Below are 14,434 nucleotides of genomic sequence, written 5' to 3'. Positions count from 1 at the left end.
AACTGTGTACTACCGGTATTAAAATTTAAGTGGGTACACCACTTAAACTTAAACACTATTTAAGCAACATTTACAATGTAGAAATCCTTTATCAAAAGTCTAATCCTTCCTCCCTGGTACATGTACCGGTATGTATGTAATACATACATGTACATGTACATGTACACATAACATGTACAGATGTCCTGGTACATGTACTCTAAGATTTCTATGTGTCTGAAATAGGTTGTAACCACCCTGTCGGACAACACATGTGTCAAGAATGTGTGGCATGTTTGAGAAGTGAAAATAACTTTCACCTATTAACACCTAACCTGTACCAGTACATGTACAAATGTAGGTGTACCGGTACACGTGTACATGCACATGTATAAACACTCTACACCCTACATGTACAATGTACAATGTACATGTACATGTACGTTGTTGCGTATGGTACCGGTACATGTATGGTACATGTATGTCTTTTATACATGTACACATATTTTCTACATGTACTGTACATCATAAAAAAATAAATGTGGGCCTATTCTCCTTGAAATCCTGCACAAGACCTTAACTGTACGTATACTAAAAGGGACAGGACATGTACAAAATATGCTGTGTGGCTTGTAAACAAAACACTGTACCAAGAACTTGGCCTTTTTGAAATTGAGAAATTGCTCGCTCAAGCATGACACACAAGTAATTACTCCCTCCTGACATATCCAGTGCATACAATTGACTGATTCTACCACACTGATGGGTTTCATATAAACAGTGCATAACACAGTGCAGCAAAGCACGACCGAAATAGCTGAACATAAACACTGGCTTGCATTTTGCTTTTCCTAGTTTTTTGTTGTTTTTTGTGTTTGAACTAATTTTGTCTGTAAACAAGGAAATAAAAGTGTAATGGCAAAGTTACTGGCACACTGGTATGTGTGGTTTAAAATCTCTTAGGGTCTGGCTGCCTATGAAATGGCCGAATCTGAACCCCGTTCATATGTTTTCGGTCAAATATCTATTAAAAAAGGTTGAAAATTTCACAAATTTTCAATGATTTTCTTCTACCATTTTACATTACCGGTATGTTGCTCAATTGCTATCCGTGTTCGGCATGTGCCTCATATGCATGGGCTGCATAGGCAGTGTACATTTTGCTTGGTTAATTGTTGCCAACTGGTGTGCACTGCACATGCTGTGTACAGTATACATGTACCGGTACAGTGTGCAGGGCCAAGCCATTTTAAAGGGAATGTACAACATTTGTTCTTGCTGCAGTTTTCAGTAGTAAATAGATTTGGGGAATTAGAATGTTATAGCAGATATTGTTAAACTGACTTGTGTCACGTTTTGGGCTTAAAGATGCTGGAAAAACCAAGAAAACCAATCATGTTGAGTCTGGTTCCCCGACCCCACTTAAGATGAAACGGAGCAGGGGAATTGTAAGGTCAGAGAATCAGTCTAGAAGACTTGTACATGTAGTTGTACCGGTTGTACCCCTTCACAGGTGTGTAATCAATTGCAAAGAAAATGCGGAAAAACTAATTATGAAAAATTCAGAGCAGTTTTTGCAAAAAGCCAGTTTTCTCCAACGCTGGTCGGCCGACCAGCGTTGGAAAAATACAAAGTTTTCTTGACAATGTCAGCACACCAGGAGCCATGATTTTACAGGGTGCTTTAGAATGTCATTCCCGAACCATCCAGTAAGATATTTCGTGATAATCTGTTCATTTCGTTTATTGATGTTTGCAAATGTTGTATCTTCACTTTAAAGGGTCCAATATGAAATGAATTTTTCTCATGAACATATTTTTTTGCAACTTTCTACTCCTCTTACATACTTGGATTTTATAACAACTATTTGACGTCCCTTTTCGGTTAATGTTATTGAAAAATTCACTTCCTTTTAAAACATTAAAAATTGTTCATGCTTTTCTGGAATTAAGTGAGGGTGCTGTTTCTGTGATGTCAATTCAGGAAGACACTCTTCAGTTTAGGGGTTTTCTTTTCAAATTGTGAATCCAAAACTTGCCCACTGAAAACATCTGTGAGAAAAGTTTACTTACTGGCTTACTGTGTACTGGCACAACAAATCGCCACAGAAAGGAAAATACATTGTATCCAAAATTCTGGCAACTTTTGGTGCTCAAGTGCATTGTAGCTGTAACACAGTTCGTTTCTGCCTGAAATGACATCACACTTTTGCTCATGAATATGGAAATTTGCACTTTTACATGTAGCATAAAAACCAAAATGGCACCAAAATACCAGTGAAAATGGCAAAACAAACACTGAAAATAAGGTTAATCGGGGGGAAAAAGGTGCATTTTCAAGGATTTTATTGAAGGCCTCGACCAATGAGAATTTTTTTTATCCCAGTTTTTTTTTACAGTGCATGAGTAAGTATTAAAGTGTGAATGCAAACTTGGGTGACAAATGGTACAGACGTTCCCATTCTTGTGTGGTCTCTTAATGGGGGAACATTTGTTCATGGATACATCTATTGATGTTGTATGTATGGAACACAATACAGGCGACATTGCAACTCGGAGAGGTGAGGATAGAGCAAAAGGGGTGAAATTTCTTTTGTCACAACTGTATGAGTGACAGTGTTTTGTACAAAAAGATGCCTTCAGGCATTTTACCTGCATGAAAAACACACACAACGGGCCTTGAATTTCTTACAGTCTTTTGTTGTTAATATAAATACAACTTAAGGCCGCTTTTCCTGTATTCTGAGAACACCCTCATTAAGCATACATGTAGTTGTACACTGCAACTATATGTAGGTATTTGAAATGGAAGCGCAAGAACCTTCCACATCAATCGATCTCTGATGCTGCACAGGCTGGTCTCTTAACAACGGGCAGAGCATACATGTAGGCCTACTGTCCAAAACATTGAATTTTCCTTTGTTCTTTTCAGAACTTGACAAAGTTATAGAGATTTGTCACATGGCACTACTGAAAATCTTTGTCTTATTGCTACAATGTACCTCAAATTGTGTACAGGTAGCCCTCAATCATGCAAACCTTCAAAACTTTGAGTATAGTTACTTATTTAAATGTTTAAACATGTACCAAAGATGGGCACACAAAAATTGCCATATACGGTATTATGGGCAAAACGTGATCACCAAATTTTATCTCTGCAGAGATGATTGATTTTTCTTTAAACAACTGTAAATGTTGAATTTTACTAACGATGTAACTTGTAAGGGCATTGAAAATAATTTTCCATCATCAGTGCGCAGTGTGGGAAAAACTTCAAACATGTACCGGGTACTGTACATGCACCGTAGTACGTATTTAACTTTTTCCATACATCCTTTTTGTGTAACATGAGATTCTGATAAACTGTCAAACCAACAGAAATTTACTATGTTATGAAAGAAGTTCATCAGGCTGGTGAATTTTCAACTTTGTAAATGAATTTTCTATAAACACAGCCAGTTACTTACGTAGTTTCGTTTACGTTTCGACTAGTTTCACTAGTCATCCTCAGAATGAAGCACCACCAGTCGGTTGGTGGCGCTGTTTCCTGTTTCCAGACCACCATCTAGTGGCCGCAACAGGAAACAGCGCCACCAACCGACTGGTGGTGCTTCGTTCTGAGGATGACTAGTGAAACTAGTCGAAACGTAAACAAAACTACGTAAGTAATTGGCTGTGTTTATAGAAAATTCATTTACAAAGTTTACTACATGTTGTACATGTACATTGACCTTTTTTCTGGTAATTTAATGATTAAATTTAAAGAGATCTTCTGTAAGAAAAATCTACCCCAAGGTTTTAACAGCACAGAGTAGACGGAACACCTCATCCAAATTCAACGTGAGTTGCATACCATGGAACTGCAATTATATTATCATATCACAACTTGGTCTTAGATTCTCGTTCAGTTTTGTGATAAATTTATGTTTCATCTCTTAATTTATAATATACCGGGATCTTCTTTCTGTTTGTTTCTCAGTTATTTATTTTAAATATTCGAAATGTTCATGACTACCGGTACATTTGTTAATTGTATGTAGACCACAGGTATTAAATTTCAGCTTTTAAGGTTTTTTTTTGGGGGGGGGGCTCAATTTTTGTGTTAAATCATTTTCTAGATTTCCCAACTAGATACATAAGCACAAATCTCACAATTTGTAGGATTGTTTTTTTTTCATTACGTGTAATAAGCTTAAACCGATAGAAAAGGCAATGTCCGTGACTGAACCGATCAACCATGATATCTACGGTAATTGATCAATGATTCAGAGAAAATGATCTAAAAGTCCTAGTCTGTAATCTCCCTGACATTTTACCAGATGACGGATGTACCGGTACTTGTACATAAAATGACATTAAAAAAATGCCTTGCATACAAACACGTGTCACAACCAGAACACTGGCCAAAACCAGGGCAACCAAGGTTGTGACCTGACAACATCAATTTTCTGGACCTCAATTATTACTTCCAAATTTAGCCCAGCCCTTTGAAGAAAAAAATACAGGTGACAAGTGCCAAAAAAGCAAACCAAAAAACCCAGCTGAGGACAGATGGTGTTTCAGGCCATCAATTAAGCTGGAAGGGCAATGCCTGAAGCTCATTCTTCAATACAGGCGATTCAAAACAAAACATAAAGAAGAGAAGAAATTAGCTGCTTTGATATTAATTTTCTAGCAATTCTGTGTCACCACAGGGAAGAGGCCGTCACCAGATGCCGACAGCTGTTAAAGATGTCTGACAGGATGGCTGATCTCCAAGTTCTAGTTGTGTATTAGAAAATGGGGGGGGGGGGAGGCAGTAGTAGGGTCCAGGGGCCAGGAGTGAGAAATATTCCTGCTTCCTTATTTGGGCAGGGGCAGATAATGTGTCTCATGTTGTTTTGTTTTCAGTCAATTTAAGGGGCACTTAATTGTAGATAATGTGACATTTGTTTCTAAACGTGCATGATGTGCTTACATACATGTACATGTACCGGAACATGACACAAATTTACACTATTATGAAACCATGAAAAATTAAGATGCTCATTATTAGGCCGCCAATGTTCGTAGTAGCATTGTCAAAAAAGGAAGGGTACATGTAGGTATGTGACTACGTGTAGGTGGATTTATTTTAGAAACTAACGTTTGAAACCGGAAAGAATTACACAAGACTGCATACAATCCTGGTACATCACGTGTCAATTTTGAACCTTACGATTTACATACATGTACACCTATCTGCACCATATTTGTAACAAAGTTCCAGCTAAAAGGACTTTGCAACATGGTGTACAAAATAAATGACAGGACTTGTGGTTCAAGCGATTTTGCAATGATTAGAACATGACACAGCCTCAGGTAATACTGTGACAGATGGTCAGTAGTTTATTGCTGCACCCCCTTGTTGTTTACCAGCCAATATTGTATTTTATTTCATATGTAAGAAAAATACAGTAAACTGTCGTCCAACATAATATACCTGTACATAAAAAGTCATATGGTCACCATGCATGCACTTTAAAAACTCAAGTTGTTTTGTAGCCTTGACCAAGGCTATCAGCTTGTTCCCATATGAGCTTGTTCCCGCTACCGCACACCGCGCGCGCAGCAACACAATGTTGTACTATACCGTTAGCCCCAACGACCCTTGCTTGTGCTTTGTGTGCATGTACGTACGCCCCACACTCACTTCCGCAAACAGCCGTACAGTAAATCGAGGCAGACGATAGCCTTGACGCAACCGTGTATGCTGAATATGATAATTAGTACGCGCTATGGTAAATAGTCTTCTCTCATTGGATAACGGCTGACAAAAAAATGAATATTTATTAAATTGCATAATGCGACCAAAGGTTTATAAACCAGACGGCCTGTGGTAACAATAATTATTGTAAACACCCCCTTAACCCTTACCCTACTTGACCCTCCAATGCATGCCAATTGTGCCTCAAGAAAATCTCCTATGTTTTTTGCATGGCCCTCCAATATCTGCCATGTCATTTCAAGGGTAACTGGACAGGCACTCCAATACATGCCACAGAGAACAATGAGAGTCCTCTGATAACAAAGTGAGTGCCCCCAGCTGGTCAGTATCAGGCACCCTCCAGGGCCTCCAACTCCTGCCAATTGGAGCCTTCACTGTTAAGACTTGTTATCTGCCAAATAACTGCAGCTGGAGGGCATTGGCATAACCAACTGACATGCAGTAAACTACCCTCAGAGAGTAAGGGTTAAAATCTTAAATAATAGTAGAATAATATTTATAAAGTTACACATAGTTTGGGTTGAAAATGAAATGAAAAAGGATGAAAAATTAGACCTTCAAAAAACGGCAAACGGTACAAAACCGCACGCCGGCAAAAACGATGTCACCATGCACAGAGGCCACGTTGGGGCCGTCCACTGTAGGCACCGGCCCGGCTGGCGCCATGCAGTGAGACACGCTGCGCTTTCACGTTCAGCGGCCAAAAAAGCGCTCACACTGTTGAGTATATCTACCGCTGACTTTTTTTGGGGGGGGGGGGGGTATTTCTTCTAAGCTGTCAAGGGGATATGGGAAAAAATATCTCTCCTTCAGCAAACTTATTCTGTAAGACTGATTTTAACTTGTATGAACAACTTATAAGTTATAAGTCGTATGTACAACTAATATATCAACAGGGTACGACATATATGTCGACAGAGTATGACATATCAAACATATGACATAATGTACGTCGACAGGTGCATAAGTCGAGTCGACAGGGTACGATATATGTCGCATACGACAAAGTCGTATATTACGACTTAATATCTCGTGTGTACAAAATATGAATTGTAACTCGTATGTTCGACTTGTTTGTCGATTATGTCGTACCATAGAGCAAGGACAACTCTATGGTCGTACATACAACATTTCTTGTGAGAACGACTTGTATCTCGTGTGATTTACATCTAGGACTTACATGTCGTACGTATGTCGTAGGTACGACATACGATTCATACGTAGGCGTTAAAATACATGTGTCGTACGTATGAGATGTATTTTGCACATGGTACGAATTCAGGGAGAGTTTTTTTTTCACCATGTACCTGACAGTTTCGTATATTTCCATCCCAAAGTCAATAGCTCGTTTCTTGCAGTTAATTCATACGGGTGCTTATAGATACGAGTTAACCTGCATTCGATTAAATGGGTACGATTTGACCTGGGTCCGAGTTGACCTGTTCCCTACATTCGCTGTCAGAATAGCACGGGCAGGTAGCGGCGTGATAATGTACGCTGTTGCACCGACAAAACGTCGGCGGACTGTCTTGAACTGTCCAATTCGTAATACATTGGAAATAGTATCATTTTGAACAATTGTTCACTCATATAGCGGCATATTTCATTTGTTTGTAATAAAACTGGAGAAATGGTTTAAAATGGGATTGAAATACCTGGACATACCATGGTTTGAGTGAACATACATGTACGTGGTGTATACAGTAATTTGCGGGTCATGAATATGTATGTCGCGGGTCAAAGTTTACGGGCTTTGATTGGATATCGTGTAATATATGCGCATCAGAAATTTTCGGCCGATTTCGGTCGAAACTATAAAGAAACACATAAGAATTCGCCACGGTTGCGTCAAGGCTATCTGCCGCCTCGACTTACTGTACGGCTGTTTGCGGAAGTGTGTGTGGGCGTACGTACATGCACACGCAAGGGTCGTTGAGGCTAACGGTATAGTACACTAGTGATTGTGTCGCGGCGCGCGCAGTGTGCGGTAGCGGGAACAAGCTCGTATGGGAACAAGCTGATAGCCTTGGTCAAGGCTAGTTGTTTTGGGGTTATCCATGTACATGTACACGTACACATGTACTTGTACACACATACAGGTGTACAAAATGGGACTGTTACAAGGTATTAAAAAGGCAAAGAAAATGGGAGAGAATTAAAAATGTGTGAGTTTAAAGAAAGGATACAACATTTGCAAACATCACAAAACGAAATGATCAAATTATCACGAAATACCTTTGTAAGGGAATGACAGTCTAGAGCATCCTGTAAATTCGTAGCTCCTGGTGTGCTGTCATTCTCAAGAAAAATGGGATTTTTCCGACACTGGTCGGCCGACCAGCGTTGGAGAAAACTGGCTTTTTTGAAAAACTGCTTCTCATATTTCTTAATCAGTTATTCCGTGTTTTCTTTTCAATTGATTACACACCCCCTGTGAAGGGGTACAACTACAAGCCTGCTAGACTGATTCTCTGACCTTACAATTCCCCAAAGTCTAGATAAATTGCTCCGTTTCATCTTCAGTGGGGTCAGGGAACCAGACTACAAGAACATGATTGGTTTTCTTGGTTTTTCCAGCATCTACAAGCCCAAATCGTGAAACAAGTCATTTTAACAATATTTGCTATAACATACTCTAATCCTCCAAATCCATTAATTTCTGAAAATTGCAGCGAAAGCAAATGTTGTACATTCCCTTTAATGAAAATTGCATGAAAAAAAACCCCAGAAACCTTGTCATTGACATTAAATGTACCTGACTACGGCACGGCTGTGGTCATTGTCAACATGGTCAAAATATGAACATTTAGAGGACCCCTCTTTGTTTTAGTTCTTAAACTTATGTACAGTATGTACACGCACCCGAGACAAGGTTATTTTGGGCTTGGTTTACATGAACCTGTATCAATGTCAGTCAAAAAAAGGAATGCTTTGCAGTAACTTTTTGTAAAGAAATGTGTAGGCCCCTGGATATGAGCTCCGTGCGCTACCAAAAGAGGGCGCCCTTCACCTAACAACGACGTCCCATGGGCGGGACATTTCGCTGGTTGACGCACACCGTTCCTTGTGTGTAACGCACGTACACCAGGGGATTTGTACTATTTACACGCAGTTGCCGCGCTTCGCGGCAAATGAATTGCAGTCAGGCAAGATGGCGTCGGTCGGTCACCCCCAACTGTACTTCCTTTGCTGGTGAGGGGGTACTTGTTAACAGAGTGGATAGACTTAAGTCCAATAGACTGGCCCTAGACTGGGGCTCGGTGAGTACAATCATTATTTTCATGTCACGTTAAAGGGGCACTAAGTCCTGAAATGCCCGAAAATGTCATGTTCTGGATTGTTTTGAAAGGAAACCAACCCACATGTAATGATACACGTTGTGTGTGTCACTGTCACATGGTACTGGTAATTTTACACACAGCCACATTTAGTATTCTGTGGTACATGTACATGTATTTGGTACTTGACCCCAAAGAGCCCTTAAGGGATTTAGCCTGCTTTCTTTCACTAAATGATATTTAGCCAGCTAGATTGAATTTGTACAGCGCCCTCTTTTGACGGTAGGCCTATATGATTTAGAAAATAAAAAGTTAGGCCAAAAATATACTTCTGCTTCCGATTACATGCCTTTCAAAAATAGGGTCGGTAGGTCGGAAACAAATTTTTTTTTTGCCAATTTTTTTTGGCTGATTGAATGGGGTATTTAATTGCAAATTTCAGCCTGAACTATTTCCATTGTACAACGAAAGCTACCCGTATACAAACAGCTACAAAATAAATTCATGAACATGGAAAATACATACACAGACAAGAGAGATCAAATACTGTGAATTAACTTGCAAAAATGTTCTTTCTCCATCGACGTTTTCTTGACATTTTTACGATGTCTAAATCCGACCTGCAACTGCCATGACTACTCTGCAGTGCACTGCAGCTGTGAATAGACTGGTTACCGCATTTCCATCATGCCTTCTTTGGCCTGTTTAGTGCGCGGCGTGGTGGGAACCAGTCATCGCTGCATTGAGCATTATTTTTTAAATTTGTTTTTTGACTTGCCAATAACATTTTCAGGGTCGCAGACTCGCAGCCTAAAAACGGTGTCGGTCACGTGACCGGAAGCAGAAGTATTTTTGGGGGGGCCTTACATAGATTTTTAAAGTCCCAAAAAAAAGCCACTGCACATGTTCAGTGTACATTGTACATGTAGGTACGTGACGAAAAATTCAAAATCAACAGATTCTAATAAAACTTAGATCATCTTCCTGTTACATAAAAAATAAAAAAGTCATGACGTTTTGAGTCCAGCAATTTGAGGCCCGTTTCGGTCAAATTTTTTATAAGGTAAAACATATCAATTTGACTTGCGACACGTTTCCCAGAAATTCTAGGATTTTTTGGGATAATGTGGAACTTTCTTTACATCGATGTTTGGGAATCAAATAATGTAGGTCTAACTGGGGATCGTCCAATCTACATGTACCTCAAAATTTGCAAAAGTAAGTTAGAAAATGAATGTAACAAAATTGTTATTGTTGTGGTTTGATAAAGTATTTTCATCACCTTTGGGTAAATTGTCTGAGGTTTTGATGGGAAAGAACAAACCCAAAATTTGAGACAAAAATTTTAAAACTTCACTTCACTTTATAAAGTTCTAGGGCCTACATGTAGACCTACATTGTAGTTGTCAAATTAAAAAAAAAATCAAAAAAGGAGGTGGAAGAAGAATACTCCTAGGTGGACCAAAAGAACGCCCTCTAGAGAAACGTACATGTACCAAAGCGATATTACTAGTATACAGCTACACAGTAACACAGTCTTCGCCATGTGCCACAGCGATTGATCCCGAAATTGAGGCCGAGGCCGAAGAGTCATTGAGAGAAATAGTGGCAATCATAAAATATCATTTACTGAAACATGTGTTAAAGAAAGCCGTCGCCAGCTAAATATACACTGCCTTTTCTTTTTATTAAACTAAAGTAAGACTAAAGTACTGGTAAAATAAAATAGTGATCGTGTAGTGTAGCCTGTAGGCATGGTAGGGCCTGGTTCCTAGTACAGTCGTTTTCCTAGTTCCGGATTTTTCCTAGTTCCGGATCGCTTCAAATAAAAACCTACCTCTTTTGGATTAGTCTCCAATAAAAAAAATTCTGACGGAGTGCATTTTGAAAAGGAATATGTAAGCTTCTTGATACCCAAAGATCATTTCGATAAAATCCTGAGAAAAGGCATTTTTGGCCAGATTTCCGACTCGCACTTCGACATGTTTGGACGGTTTAAAGAAAATCACGGCAGCTGCGAATCGACGATAAATTTTCTCCTCGGTATATCTCTCGTACCGTGTGGTTTTGAATATTTTTTTCATTCACTACAATTGTATAAACTCTTCCATCAAATGTTTGTTCAATCAAAGTAAGTTGTAGCGTCTCTAATATTTGAAAATTTGCAAACGAATGACCGTATGCTTTTGCCTAGTTCCGGATCGCGCGTGCACTTACGACCCAACTACACGCGCGTTAATCGATTTTGTGTGACGTATTCTGTGCCGTGTGCAAGGTTTTCGGTCCGTGCGTGAGTTCGTGCCGTTGCGCTGCAGACAAAAGTTTCAAAATTATTTACGTTAATTGTCTTTTGAAAATTTGCTGGAATTCTCTTGAATGAACTATTTTGGAAATTTAAATAATACTTTATCAGAAAATGTGCTTGATTCGGGGTGGTTCTGGCTGAAAACTTGATTTTCTCGCGTGATTTTTTTTTCTCGCACGAATCAGTTTTTGATCGATTCGGAACTGATTAAACCAATCCGGAACTAGGAAAAGCGGCATCGGTACTTTTGACGTCGTAAAGTCACAATAAAAAGAGCATAAATTTTGAAAATTATTTTGTAGTATCTCCATCACTCAAGGTAAACTTTTAAACCAATGTCACTTGAATTCGTGGAGTAGTTGAGCCGAAAGTAGCCTGAATGATGTTTGCTATCCGGAACTAGGAAAATGACTGTATAAGGAAATAAAATCCACTTTAAAATTATTAGACCGACCAAACTAGTTGGCAACATTCTCAATAAACATTTAGGACTACATTGTATGTCACTCAGATGTATGTAGATAGAGGGCAGGGTTTTGATTTTTTGAGGGAAATTTGGGAGTAAACAATGTTTTACATGGTAAAATGACGATGACAGCGCGGCGACAACGTGCGACCCGAAAATAAAGATGACGATCACCGCGCGATGCATCGTGAGCACGCACGGCGTGCTGAATCGCAAGGCAAACAGCCCAGGAAAATCGTGATTTCTACCCCAAGATTAATTAAATAAGAATCTGTTCAAAATTGCAAAACGTACTCCTAAAACTAGTCCGAGTAACTTGGACCCAACTTATCGCCTTTTTAAAAACGAAGTGGCTATCGTTACGGCACTCGTTGTTTAGCGCCCTCTACGATATTTTTTTGGTACGCACGCAGGTATATAATTATTTGTTTCCACACGTCTGATCGAGCAGTGCGCCAGCTCAGCCGATAGAGGGTAGGATTTTGCACCGCGAGGTTGCGGGTTCGGATCTCAGTTTTGCACTCGAATTTTTTTCCTTTTCTAACCTGAGGCTTTGGAGGATTTTTTTTAAAAGGGAAATAAAGTCCGAATTTCATAAAGTTCAAATTCACTTTTTTCCTTCTAATTTTATATTTTCTTGTCATGTTTTTTTATAAAAGTTGCCAGGTTGCAGTCTACCGTAACGATAGAAAATGGGAAATGCATTACGGCTGCCGTAACAATAGCCACTGCGTTTTAAAAATTTGGACATGGTCTGGCGATAGTAGGGTCCAAGCCCATTCCTCGACCTAGACAACACAGTCACTGACAGTCCCAAAAACCAACATTTTCCAACAAAAAACATCAGATTTCACCTTCAAAACGGCCTCCAAATTACTAGATATGTCACCTGAGGTACAAGTAGACATAGATGATTAAGATGGTTGTACTTAAGTTTACTTACGATCCGGAAAAAAAGTGAAATTTTCCGTTCAATTCTGGAGACCCCCTCTGCCTAGGTTGTCGTTGTTGTGCTCACGTTCAAAACTGCATGATAATGGCGTCTGACCTCGACCTCATGCAAATGTGGTGCGGCGCGCTTGCGCATAATGCACTGCATGCATACACGGCAGATTCCCCTGCGCCGCGCCGACGACTGTTTCCTGATGTAGAGCGCTGTGTAAGTTCGCGGTACGCCTGGCTAGCCAGCGCGACTCCCAGGCGTACCGCGAACTTACACAGCGCTCTACATCAGGAAACAGTCGTCGGCGCGGCGCAGGGGAATCTGCCGTGTATGCATGCAGTGCATGTATGCGCAAGCGCGCCGCACCACATTTGCATGAGGTCGAGGTCAGACGCCATTATCATGCAGTTTTGAACGTGAGCACAACAACGACAACCTAGGCAGAGGGGGTCTCCAGAATTGAACGGAAAATTTCACTTTTTTTCCGGATCGTAAGTAAACTTAAGTACAACCATCTTAATCATCTATGTCTACTTGTACCTCAGGTGACATATCTAGTAATTTGGAGGCCGTTTTGAAGGTGAAATCTGATGTTTTTTGTTGGAAAATGTTGGTTTTTGGGACTGTCAGTGACTGTGTTGTCTAGGTCGAGGAATGGGCTTGGACCCTACTATCGCCAGACCATGTCCAAATTTTTAAAAAGGCGATAAGTTGGGTCCAAGTTACTCGGACTACTCCTAAAACTAAGTAAAACTATGATGCTCACGCCACGCGGAGCATCATAGTTCTAGGAGTATGCAAAACGGGCGTCATTAGAATTGAGAGAAGTCTGCTTTTGATTGTTAAGGTGATTTTTGAGCAATAAAAAACATTTTTGACTCTAATTTGATCAAAACAAAACAGGGGCCCTACGCTACACGATCGCCAATAAATAGTAAACATCAAATGGGGCGACTTGGTATTTGGAATCAACTCTCAGTCATACAGCGTGACACTCGCTCGTTGTCCGTTCAGTGGTAGCCTACCTCTCAAAAGTCAAAATTACTACATGAATGAAGAGTAAACTAACGTGAGAATCACTCCTCATTACAGACTTCATCAGAAAGTCTTCAACAGTCATACTTTAAAAGAAAAAGGCGACAGGAAATGGTGTAATTCTTACCGCATTCTTGCACAGTCTTGCCCGTCACTTGTCGGAAATCGTGGCCTCATTCATGTCAATAGAAGAAATATCGATAGCCCGTTTTCAATTTCTCGAGTCTGAGTATCGATACTTTCTGGATTTGACCTGTGTCCTAGTCGTCTCTGCGATACTGTAATATCGATTCTTTATTTTCGATACACTGTGCTCTCATGCAAGTAATCGGATTTCCTACAGTCATCGTGCTGTCACTACTTTGACCGTGCGTTGACATCTTGATAACAAAAGTAATCCATTTTAAAGGGGCTCCACGTTTTCCCCTCTAACAGTTTTATTTTGGCCCAAAAAGTAATTTCAAAAATTTGTATTCCCCTATCTGATGCTTTAAAAGGCCTCTCTGTTTTATAATAAATAAGAATTCATGCCGAATGCAATACTTTCGTTTCCGAAAAAGATAAATATGACGTGTCTGTGCAAGCTGCGAAGGCCTTTAATGTAAACAACTTTTAAAGGAGCAGTTATGACTGGAGAAAAATGAGTCACTTTAAAGGGAATTGCAAATTAAACATAATAACCA

At 39.8% G+C, this 14,434-nt stretch overlaps 1 protein-coding gene across 3 annotated transcripts in view; it reads right to left on the bottom strand.

Annotated features, from left to right (window-relative positions):
* The window catches only part of LOC119725430 (liprin-beta-1-like), a 65,665-nt gene extending 51,715 nt beyond the window's left edge, over positions 1-13,950 (bottom strand). For all 3 annotated transcript variants that reach the window (XM_038196839.1, XM_038196846.1, XM_038196853.1), the window contains exon 1: positions 13,879-13,950. The gene's annotated coding sequence lies outside the window, so the exon portion shown is untranslated. The remainder of the gene's footprint in view (positions 1-13,878) is intronic.
* Between the last annotated feature and the right edge of the window lie 484 nt (positions 13,951-14,434).

Source organism: Patiria miniata, unplaced genomic scaffold, assembly GCF_015706575.1.
Source record: "Patiria miniata isolate m_02_andy unplaced genomic scaffold, ASM1570657v1 HiC_scaffold_1, whole genome shotgun sequence".
NCBI lineage: Eukaryota > Metazoa > Echinodermata > Asteroidea > Valvatida > Asterinidae > Patiria > Patiria miniata.
Note: the sequence above shows the minus strand (reverse complement) of the source record. Positions and strands in the feature narration are given on the sequence as shown.